The sequence below is a fragment of the Parambassis ranga genome, chromosome 2, assembly GCF_900634625.1.
Source record: "Parambassis ranga chromosome 2, fParRan2.1, whole genome shotgun sequence".
Lineage (NCBI taxonomy): Eukaryota > Metazoa > Chordata > Actinopteri > Ambassidae > Parambassis > Parambassis ranga.
In genome coordinates, this window is record NC_041023.1 from 16,918,344 (window position 1) to 16,930,981 (window position 12,638).

Below are 12,638 nucleotides of genomic sequence, written 5' to 3' on the forward strand. Positions count from 1 at the left end.
TTTATTGTTGATGTATGATATCTGATATGTATTATTTGTCTGTTCATGCTTGATAATGTCATAGGGGAGGTGTTTTTATAAGACCCTGCACAACTGTTTTAAAACTGTTTATTAATGATATTATTGTATATTTATGACTTATTTGTATGTGCAAATAAAAATCTAATCTAACCATTCATGTGCATAGTTTTGCAATTTTTTTTTGCTCTACATACAAAAATGAAAAAAAAATGTAAAAAAAATGAATAGATGAATCGATCCTTGAAGTGGTGTTGGACTGACTAACCTTTTCTTGTATACCTGAAGGTTTGTTTATGCTAGTGGCTGTTTGTCTTGTGCAGCTCATCAGCTGGAGGTCATAGTCTATCCTGGAGTATTATTGAACGCATCACATTGTAAATACACATCTGGTGTGCTCCGCTGAGTCACTGTTGCCATAGGAAGATGCCTCTAATATTTAGAAGCTGTGACACTTCTGGGTAAATATTAGTGGAAGAAGAAGGCAAAGAGAAAAAAACAATTAGCAACAACATGTTCTGAGGGCATCCGTGGGGCCCAGAGGTTGGCACGCACCCTGCGGTGAGTCAGATGCTTAACGGAAGACGGGGGTTTCTCAGATACTTGTAATGCACATGTTGACTTAGGTTCTGTAAAACTTCTGGTGAAGAGGGGACAACCCTGCGGCACATGTGGCACGACTCAAGACACGTGTGTCTGTTTAGGGGCAAGGTCCACCAGGAAGATTATTATTCACTTTTTCACTACCATGGCACCTTAAACATACACCTACTGGATCATCTGTTACAAAGCAATAGGGTAGTAATTTCCCTTTTATTTTAAAACGGCCACTCATGGCCTGGGAGAACAACACAAAAAAAATGTGACACTTCGTGTGTGTGTGTATGTGTGTGGGCAAGGCGGGCTTGGAAGAGGAGGGAGGCTAAGTTTTTGCATGGTAAGACTTAGTCAGCCGCCCCCATGCAGCTTAGCGAGCTGATCGACGGTAACTCACAGCTGCTGCCGCGCGTGGTTTCGCTTCGCTAAAGTCGACTGCACAAATAAAACATGTGAGATAAGAAGAAGAAAGAAACCTCACACAGATGTTTGTCGCAAGAGCCTGGGAGAAAAAATAGAGTGTGATGTAAAAAAAGTCAAAATAAGTGTTTTTAATTTAATTTTTGGATATTATTACAGTTAACTAGTGCACATTCTGAATGGATGGGCCATGCAGATAAATAGACAGGCAGGCAACCCTGGCAGGAGAGCATGGAGAGCAGGCAGATTCATGGCCAGACAGCAGAAATCTGTCAGCCTCCTGGCAACGTGAGAGGACACCTGGAGGTAATGTAAGCAGCCCTCCTCACCCCCCACTAACTTCCCCTCCCTCCCTCCCTCTCCTTCTAACTCCCTCTCTCTCTCTTCTCTTTCTCTTTATCACTCTCTGTCCCATGTCCCCCCACCTCCCCCCTTCCTCCTCATCTGGTGACTCATCACCAGAACCTTAATCACCAATGAGTGGGCACTGCCTTCACGTTCCACGGAAGCAAAAAAGAGAGGAGGAAATCGGTGCCGGTGCTTTGTTTCCCCCTGCTGGTTACTCTGTGCCATTGCAAGCAACTTGGAGATTTGTGGTTGGGGGTGAAAAGGAAATTTAATGAGCTTCCTATGTGCTGTTAGGTACTTTAAAGGGGCAGTCTGTAATCATTTTAAATTGTCTAACATTTACAAAAAATACTAATAGTAACAAATGAAAATATACAATGTGTGGGGACACCCTGCTTGAAGAAGAGTTACACACGTGCCACAGTCCTTCCATGTCCTAATGCTGGATTAGATTAAACTCCAAGAAACTCCATCTCGACACTTTTTTTAATAACCCCTTTTCTCAGAGAGTTTGACTGTTGTTTTGTCTTCACTGTGTCATTGAAGCAAGGATACTGATTAAGCAGCGGACTGGACCTTCAACTGATGCAAGCTGTCTTTATGCTACAATCACTGAGACACTCAGATCCCTTACTACATTAATTGTCAGACTAGCAGCGCAAACTAACTGGACCTCTGTTCAGTCAGCTTTCGAGTGGGTGAAGACTATGTAATTTACACTATATATGTATTTTTTTAATTAATTGATTTTACTTTGTAAAATGTTGTTTAACTTTGACATTAATGTCAAATGCCAAAAAATTGCACACCATTCATAAAAGCAAAGAACATCATTATACATCCATTGTAAAACTTTCTGCATCCACACAGCAAAAATTTAAAGTCATCCTCATGGGTAAATGCACTAAGGTGCTGGCAGATTATATCTAATTAGTAGGCAAACAGGAGTACATAATAAAGTGACCGGTGTGTAGGTTTCCTTGTCAATAGCACCCTATTGCTTACTCGGAAAACATTTGTACCGTAGAATTTCAAATAACAGCCGAGTCCCGAACTGACATCGGCACCGTTTACAGGTCCGATTATGGATTTGGACATATAAAGGCTCAATTATAAGTCGGGTGTGATTTACTCATAAAGTAATATAACTATAAATATAACGTAATAAACAACAATTTATGCCAACGTGTGACGTTGTCATGAAGACACATAAACAAGGCTAAAGAAATGATTGTTTTACAATGACATTAATGATGGAAGGGATGTGGAGAACTTTTCAGCTAGTTCTGGATGGCTTTTTCGCCAGAATAATTAAAGGCCTGCCCCAAATAGCTGCCTGTCCCAAATATAAGCAGGGACAATTTAGGCAAATAAAGGCCCGGGCTTATTTGAAGTTTTACAGTATTCACTTTAAAATGTAAAAATATATTTAAAGAGTGACAGCATAAATATACTGTAGTATAAAACTAGAAATCCAAAACAATGAGCTAAAACAGGCCAGAAAGCTCAGTGTCACTGAGATGTAGTGATGTGTATCATCTATATAACATATTATTTCTCACACTACTATAGGATTTGCATCCGTCCTCAAGCATGATTTCAGGTACTCACAATTAGCTGGGTGAAGGGTGGAGGTGGTGGTGAAGGTGAAACCACAGCACCTCAAGGTCAGGTTTCCCCCTGTCTTCATTACAGGCAGAAAGTGAAGGCTGCAGATGTGAGGAAAGGAACATGGCTGAATTTCTGTCGTACATAATAATAAGTCATTTAATTCAACTTTTCTATCTTTTTTTATATATACAGTACATCATATATTGCATTTGACTTGTTTAAATAGTGCTATACGCAATAATTTAAAATAATTGATCTGAATCAATGAACTGAATACCAATACTGCTACATCTAGCTTCCTTTAAAACAGATACTCAGCCAATAGAAAAATTAAGTTGCAGCAATCATATTTTAACCTGTAGAGGACAATCAATGCACACATTTAAAAGTAAATAAAATAGTTAAAAAAATAGACTACATTTATTAGAAAAAAGCTCTGTATGCAAATGCAAAATTGAACTAATAAAATAAACTACATTTAAAAAATTGTAATATTCATCATCATCATTATCTTACCTGGTCTGATGTGTCAACTGAATTTATAAAAATTATATTATATTATATTATATTATTATTATTTATAAAATAATAAAAGCATAATTGTTCTATGCATTTTTCAATTTGTGAATTGCTTTTATAAAAAGAATCTATTGACTATGGCCACCATCATTATCTAACCTGGTTTAGTGTACCCAGTGTCTGGTTGAGGAAGCAGAGCTACTGTGGCTGTGAACAGGGGTGTGTGTGGGACAATGACTTTGTCCTCTGTTCTGTCCATCTGTTGCCTCTTTCACCAATACCACTGTGTGCATGATTACTGGACACCGCATCATTCCCTCCAATATCTTTGGCATATATTCTGCAAAAACAATAACATTCATTTTGAACAGATTAGCATGAAGTTTTACACGTACAGTCAGTTGTCTGGAAGCTTATTGTGCATGATTCAGCATAAGATACACAGTGTGAGATGATAATAAGGGGGCGTCAGAGTGCTAAATAGATAAATGAACACGAGGAGGCTTGATAAATCATAAAGTCGAGGCTGATCAAAACACTGATCAATCAAAGCCACGAGGCATGGCGAGGGAGCAGCGCTGCCACTGCGCTGATGATGACAAAGCTCATGATTGTCTGCAAATACACTGCAGTGAACAGAGCATCTAGTCAGCCTGTGAAAGTCTGTCTAAACAGTGGATGAACCTCAAGTGTACTCCAACACTGAGAGCCTCATTATGACATTACTCCAAATTATGATGCATTACTAAGTGGAGCTCTGCATGTGTTTGCATTCCTCTCATCCCATACAGGACAAACCAACTCAGATGTAATGAATCAGGCTTCGATCAAGACCGAGAAAAGTTGACACCAGTCTTAGACCAGTCCAACATTTACTCTTACATTAACATGGGCTATTCATTTGCTCCTGTTTTTTGTCAAGTAACCACTTAAAAGGAAATAGGTGTTTGCATTTTTGGCAGACTTTAATGTATATGTCTGTCTGTTTTTTTAACAGAATGAAAAATATAATTTAATTGCAGCCAAATTTCACTGCAGTTCCTTTACTGTCCACTTGAGGGCAAGCCCAAAAGTAAGTCAGTTCTCATAGACCTCTATGTTAAAATGTCCAACTTTTACACAGCAAAAATCTATTAACACTTAAATACTTGACATGTGCAGCGTTAGCAGCCTGTATACTACAGAGTCAATGGCTTGATGGAGTCATACAGCAAGCAAAGATAACATTAGCTTGCTCATATCTAAATAACCGGAGCTAAGTTCTAATAATTCACATTCTTTTTAGAGTTAAATTTAGCCACATTGAGGAACATGGTTAATGGTACTTCTTAAATTTTAAATTATATTTATATATAAAATTAAACAAACTTATGAAACAGTTAACATTGCTACCTTACAGATTTGATATTTGCACTTTTGAACTGTAGGTACACTGACACTTCATATTAGTTTTAGTAATTACCAAAAAACCTAATATAAAAATGCAGTTAGCTTGGATGCTATGTATTTAAGCAATTATATATGAATATGTAAGACAAGGCAGATCTCTTATAACATTTTTTGGGAATTAAGTATTAATTAGCTGTCAAAAAATGTCTTGACAGTATATTAACACAACACTTTACATGTAGAGGTGTGCAGGCCCTTATATTGGGGCCTCCTGTCTGGTTAAATGCAGCCCACCTGAAGAGTTACTTAATGCATACTATGAGAGTTTAACCTCATTTATTTAAAGGTAATTTCTTTTTCTGTGCCATTTACTGACTAAATAGTGGAAAGCACACAAGCACATTTTCACTGGCAGAGCCAATGAAGCAGAACACTGAGCACTGCACGCAGCAGCTGCGACAACCTCACCGGCAGCGGTGCTCACTCAGCATTATAAGTGGTTATCATGCACTTACACATTGTAAATGTAAGATAACTACTATAATTTAGAGCATAATGGCATGAAAACAACGTGGAGGAAGCAGGGCTCGGCTGTTTCATGAGAGGTTTTTAAACAACCACATGAGGTCAGTGTTGTTCTAGCTTATGATTGTGGTGCTGGCTGTCCTGATTCTGAGGTCAATGTACGGGAGCCCTTCCAGTGACCTCAATGAGGAGAGGACATTTATGCTGCTTCAGCCCAGCCAGGGCCGGTAGGATGATGTGATCATGAGAAGTGACAATATGAAGGCTCTCTTAAAAAAAAAAAAAGGCATGGCGCATGAAGCAGACAGATATTGTAACATAGGGATGTATTCAATGGAAATACTGTAACAGAGAGCTGAGGGAGAAGGGGGATGGATTATACAGAATGCCTCATATTCAACAGGATTTAAGGGTAAATATGCAATATGTAAATATTGCCTTTGTTTGTACACTTGGCTGTATTTTTGGGAGCATTTTAGTGATCAAATATATTCGAAAATTATGTTTTTAGAGGAGTTTTTGTAATCCAAATTTGAACAAATGCAGTTTTCATATTTTTAGTTTTATATATTTATTTACATAAATTGACATTTATTATCTGTAATCTGTCTTTCTCTTCCTATCAAATTACTTCCTGTCGTGTCACCTGACACACAACAGTCTCTGGCATATGTGGTGTTCACTAAACCTAAAAGGTAAGAACAAACAACAAAGCCTATTCATTTAGTAATTTGCTGAATTTTTTTATACTACTGCTGTCAAATCAGCTGTAGTTGGCTAATTAAACTGTTAGCTTCTTGAGCTAGGTTTAGGCAGTTTTGTGAATTTAAATGTGCAAATCCAAAATATGGACAAAGTGTTCTCAGATGACATAAAACTACATAGAGTCCTTTTTTGTTGTTCAGTTTTAAAGGGATGACAATAACATCGCTACTTCCCACACCGGGCGTGTTAAATAAATGTAATGTGAGTGTACAGTTTTCTATGTAGGAAGCTTCTCATTCACCCACATAATTGCATACCAGTGGTACAGGGTATCAATGCAACATTGGGTTAACCGTCTGTTGGGCATTGAACCTGCAACCTTATAATTATTTCACAGCCTGCTCTTCTCCCTACACCACAGCCATCCAGAAAAAGGGGGACAAAAGGTGCTTGTTGTGTCTGATGTTCACCCAACCCAACGGTCTACTGGTCTGATACCTGCTAACCCAGGAGGGCATTTTAATACACTAACCCAACTGTCATGTTCAAACTATAGAATGACTGGTGGTGTACCCCTAGGTTCAAGTGCCAAGAAAATCTCATCCCACATCATTACAGCAGCAGCAGCATGAATCACAGATACAGTGATTATTAGAGCTCCCGTTGAGTTTCTATCAGCTCCAAACAGTCTGATCACTCTAACCTCTGACAGAGAACTGCTGCTCACTGGATATTCTCTCTTTTAGTGTAAACAGACCAACAACTACAGTGTGTGTCAGACCAACAACTACACCGCATTCAAAGTCAAGGTGCTTTGAACTTCAGCAGGTCGTCTTCACCACAGCTACATGAATAAATGCACTGAGCTGCTGCCATCTGATTGGCTGATTAGACTTAACGAGCAGGTAAACAGGTGGTCCTAATAACATGCAATTTACAATGGAATATATAAAGCAACTACAGCACTGTCTGCCTATTGTGTTGCAACCCACTCGCTACAAGAGGGCCCTTTTGCACACAGGTAAAAATACTATGTACTGCTCATGTGATATTTCACTGCAGGTTCAATGGTACCTGCAGACATGGTGCTGTATTCTGGGTCGTTCAGGCTCTGTGACAGCGTTACAACCCGTTTTGTTGTGGTCTGCCTGTTCCCGCGGTGAATTCCTGCGGCGCTCGTAAACTTGTGTGGTATTTCGGGACCATCACCACAGGAATGTACCGCTAGGTTTCTGTGCAGTTGTAGCACAGGTTTTTGCGGCTCTGGTAGCAATTTATTATCTTCTTTGAATGGACTTCGGCTCAAAGCCTGTAATTCGGCATCAGCAGGATACGTAAATAGCTGGCTCCACAGTCACTGCTGAGGTCTCCGGACTTGGCGCCCCCCCACCCCTCAGGGATGAGGAGCCACTGACCCGTGTGGCCTAGTCGTCTTCAAGCAGCAGTGTACCTCGCATATTATCACCCGAGTGAGTCATCAGAGGCACGTCAACATCGCTGAGGTTCTTCATGCCAATCTTCCTATTGCTTTTTTTAATCCTCTGGCGTGACGTGTTTGAGCGATTGCCTCCCCTGCCTTTCTCTCTTTCTATCTCCCCCCGTCTCCTCCCCCTCACGCGCCATTCTCTCTTCCATCACATTCTGCTGAAAAATTTGGAGGTCTGCCAACACTGTTACACTGCCGCTGCATGAGTGTGTGTATGCGGATGTGTGTTTTCTACATGTGAATTCAATTGACAACTGAAGATTGGAATCGCTGAGAAGTATGTAAGTGTGTGTTTGTGTGTCTGTCTCTGTGCGTGTGAGTGAATGGGCGACTATGTCCGCTTGCATTTAGGGCCTTGTTTGTGAAGTTGAAAAGAGTGAAAGAATGCGAGAAAAAGAAAGTATCGGATGGGTGTTGTCTTACAAGCAACAACAGCACATTGCAGAAAGACGCATTTTCAACCAATTTATTAATCCTTTTAGGCAATGTTCCCTGTTCAGAAATGCAAATTGAATCAATCTGAGTCTGACTTTTAAGACTTTCAAGTGGGATTTAATTAGAAGCTGAGGCGCACAGTTTTAATGAGAGAGGGGGTGGAGAAAGAAGGAGAGGCAGAGAGGGAGAAAAAAAAGAGGGGGAGAGAGAAGGGAGGGAGGGAGGTGGTGTTTTAATGCTACTCCTACGGGATTGGGGTGAAGGACGCATAAACCCGCCGCTCAGGGCATTCTTTAAGAGAAGAAATTCCGTCGCTCCACATGGCCATCTGTCCGTCCGTCCTCGTCGCCCTTCACCTTCGACTCGCCTGTTTATGCCCAGGGAGGGGTCTGTTTGGTGACACAGGCCCAATCCACTCCAAATACCCCCTCAGCAGGGAGCGAAGGAGGGGGGGGGGGGGGACAAAAAAAAACATAAAATACAAAACCACTTCCTCTTCCACAGCGGTTCTACAATCTCAGAATCCTTTGTCCTTTTGTGTTACTGTTATTTACTCCAAAACCATTTCTCCTTCCTCTTTCCTCCTCCTCCTCCTCCTCCTCCTCCTTCTATTCCTCGTTGAGATTCTCTAACCCTCCTCATCATCCTCCCATCATTTTCCGAGCCCTAAGCTGACTGAGCCTCCCAAAGCCATCAGGTCTGATTGTCTGATCTCGAGGCATCGAGTCCGCCGGCTGAAATGAAAAATGAGGATTCCTCTCAGCCTCTATTTTTATGCTGTTTTCATTCTCTCTTTCATTCCTCTAACCCTTTTTTCCCTTTTCCCACCTCTTTTTCCACACATACACACACCTCTCTGTTAGTTCTTTCGCTCATGCTTCTTCACCTTTTGTGGCCTTTTCCCGCGCCTGCCGATCTCAACCCTTCCCCTTTCCTTTCTGCACTCCGTCCTCTGCTGTGCTGACTGGCAGCTGCACTGGGCACGGGAATACGGTATGTGCAGAGAGAGCAGGAGGAAAACTCATCAGGTGAGCCTTTAGGCCTCAGGCTACTGGTTACGCTGTGAATATTTTGCACATATGGGGTGCAGAAGAATTATCCAGCCAATACCTTGAGGTACAGGTGAGGACATACAAGAAAAACAGCTTAATGTTTTCTATGTGTCAGTAGTAAATTATGTGCACTATAAACAATCTGTGAAAAACAAAATATTCTGCACACTACAGAGCAACTAGAAAGCAATGACTAATTCTTTAAAGACCAGCGGTCACATGGCAAATATTCTGCAAGTTTTTGGCCGGACTGCAGGCTTTCACAGAGATTAAGCCTAATCTGTCAAACAAAATGGAAAATGGAAAAATAGCACACTAAAATGAACAAAAATGCACCAATCAACCATAACATTATGTTTAATATGCTGTAGGTCCAACTTTTTTGGACTCTATGAGAACCTCTGAAGGTGTGCTGTGGTGGTATCTGTACCACAAAGTAAACAGCAGATCATTAGGGTCCTAGAAGTTACAAGGTGGGACTTCCATTGTTTGGACTTGTTTGTCCATCACATCCTACAGACGTGTGATCGGACTGGGATCTGGAGATACTGGAGGCCAAGTCAACACCTTCAACAGGTTGTTGTGTTCCTCAAACCACTGTTCCTTTGTAGCAAGGAGTATTATCCTGCTGAAAGATGCCACTACTATCAGGAAGTACTCTTTCCATGAAAGGATGCAGCTGTTCTGCAACAATGCCTAGCTAGGTGCTAAGTATCCAAGTAATTTCCACATGAATGGTAGGATTTTCCAATGATGCCCAGGTAGGAGATCATCAAACTATTACCATCCATTACTATCCACTCCAGTTTTGATTGTAGGAGCTTGCGACAGTGGACAGGAGTCAGCATGGGAACCCTGACTGGTCTGCAGCTACACAACAAACTGTGTGTTTTGACACCTAACTACTTGGTCTACGCTTCACACTCTACATGCATCGGTGACCCTTGGTCACCCATGACCCTGTCACTGGTTTACTTCTAACCATGGATCAGTTTTGATGTAGGTACTGACCACTGCAGACACACTACTAGCTGCAGTTTTGGATTTGCTGTAACCAAGTCATCTAGACATCACAAATCAGTTATTGTCAGTGACCTCCTGCTGCAGAAGAAGAATGCATTCACAGGTCCTCAGTAATTAAAATTCACAGTGATGACCCTTGGATTTCTTTCCCTTTATATCTTCCCTGATTCACATATAGGTTTCCAGTAAGTATTGTATTGATACTTTGTGTACACTCAACAATCCTGTAAGTAGCATTTAATTACAGTGGTCAGTCTACTTTCCTCTAAGCCCACCTCCCTGTGAGGCTTATTTTTGTCGATAAGAGACAGTTTAATGTGACCTTGCAAATGATAATTACAGCCTGAGGATCATTCTAATGCCCCACCAAATCAGTAATGCTTTATGCTAATGTTGTTATTTCTCAGTAGAACGCAGTGTGACGTGTTTTTTGGTTGTTTCTAAATAACAGAACCTAATCCCAACCTGATCCTCAAGCTTTTCTTCCGGTTTCATTGAAGAAGAATCTGTAAATGGCAGCAAAATGTGACACAAGGACAGCGATCAATCACAAGACAGCGGTTAGGAATCCTGGTTTTCACCCAGGCGGCCCGGGTTCGACTCCCAGTATGGGAACAAGCTTTGGTTCCATAGTGTAGCGGTTATCACATCTGCTTTACACGCAGAAGGTCCTGGGTTTGAGCCCCAATGGAACCCATGTCCCCTAGTCACTGTTGTGTGTCCTTGGGCAAGGCACTTTACCCGCATAGCCTCCAGTGTACTGTGGTGTGAACGCAGGGATGCAGCTGACATATTTCACTGTCGTCACATTTCTCACCCAACTTTCAGAACTTTGGGGTTTCGTTCTTTACTTTTAAAATTAGTTTTAACTCTAATGGTTTTTTCAGTAGGCTAAAATTAACTTAACACCACCTGTGCTGCTCTGCACTATGTGCAGGGAGACACTTCAACGTGCCTCTACAACACATTCAAACTGGCCCTTTCAAAAAATGATTGCCCACGCCTGATCTATTAGGACATGTTTGAATTAGGAGGTTGCCCTCTGATTGGATTACAAAGAAACACCAGAAAGTGTGAGGGTTAGATCTGAACACGTTAAGTTGACAGTGATGCTGCTAATATGGAAACCTACAGTTGTCATCATGGATGTTTCATCCATCATTTTTTGATGGATGTACTGATCTGTCGTTTGTCAGTTCCTAAGCTTTTTCTTTGGTCATGTAACTGCTGTTTTACCGGCATGATGGCCAACCAAACATAGAATTGAAGTAAAAATATTGGCCCCATGGGTCAAGCACCAATATTTCAATATAAGGACCGATATCAAATTAGTGCATCCTTATTATTGTTGTAACATCATTGCTTGGGTCTTGGTTACCATAGTTACAACTTCAGTCGCTTCTACAACATTAGTTGCTGCCTAAAAAAAAGGAGGAACCTTCTCACAAAAAGCACCTTGCTGCTTTTTGAAAACAAAAGGCAAAATGCTACCTTCTGCTTCATATATGTGTCACTTTCAGGCCTAAACCATGCATGGTGGCAGTCAGAGTGGTCATATATGTCTTTTGTGTCCCGTATGTTAAGGAAATTAAGAAAATGTGATGGTTTTGGAGTCACTTCAGGCTGAGACATGGCTAACAGGAGAGGTCTGGGGCCTACAGAAAGCATTGCTCCTGTCCTGGGTGAGGTGAGGCACTGTGGTGGTGGTGGTGGCGGTGGTATGTGTGAGAGGGGGTGGCGATGAGGCTGCCAGATGTCAGCGTGGTAGATGAGCTGGTGGTGTGTAAGGCACAGGGTGATAGAGTGTGTGAGGTCTGGCCTATCGCTGTCATTAATAACCCAGACAGGCCTGCCAGCACCTCAGAGCCCCCGCTCCTATACATAACCCTCAGAGCAGCCGCCAAGGGCCCTCCTAACGCCAGGTCCTTAGGCGGGGGCCCATGCACGCACACGTGGACAAACTACAGCCTGCCTACTGATGTTAACATGATGGAGAGGAGTCATGTGTAATGCGAAGGATAAGGCTGCAACGGTGTCGAGCGGGGAAAAAAAATGTCTCAGCAGAAATATAAGAGGTCTCGGGTATGTGACGTTCTTACATATTTTTCCTTCCCATCACCGAGTCCATTCACCCGAGACAGACACAAGAATATAATATGTGAAGGAAGCTGGCAGGAGTGTCTTTGTCAACCCCTTCTTTGCAGATACAGAGAGAGTAACTCTTTAAAATCAAGATGCTCTACGTACACTATCACCCTACGTCAATTTCGGTCTCTTGACAGTTAAATCTTATTTCACACATCTACTCCGAGTGTCGGAAAACCATTCAGGTCTTGAACTTAAATGCCCCCGCCTTTGGTGTCATATAAGGCCTTGTTTATGGGAGAAAGAAGATGGACATAGCGAGGGGAGAGACGATGAGGAGCTTCTTTATGGTTCCTTAGTTCCTACTTTTGTTTTCCTCTGACTTTTTTCTCCATATCTACCTTTGCAGAGTCCTTCAAAGTATC

The 12,638-nt window shown here is 41.6% G+C and overlaps 1 non-coding gene across 1 annotated transcript; it reads left to right on the plus strand.

The window, feature by feature from the left end:
- Nucleotides 1-10,751: 10,751 nt before the first annotated feature.
- On the plus strand, nt 10,752-10,824 carry trnav-uac (transfer RNA valine (anticodon UAC)). Its single transcript has one exon. It is a non-coding gene; the product is annotated as a tRNA-Val (tRNA).
- The last annotated feature ends 1,814 nt before the right edge of the window (nt 10,825-12,638 follow it).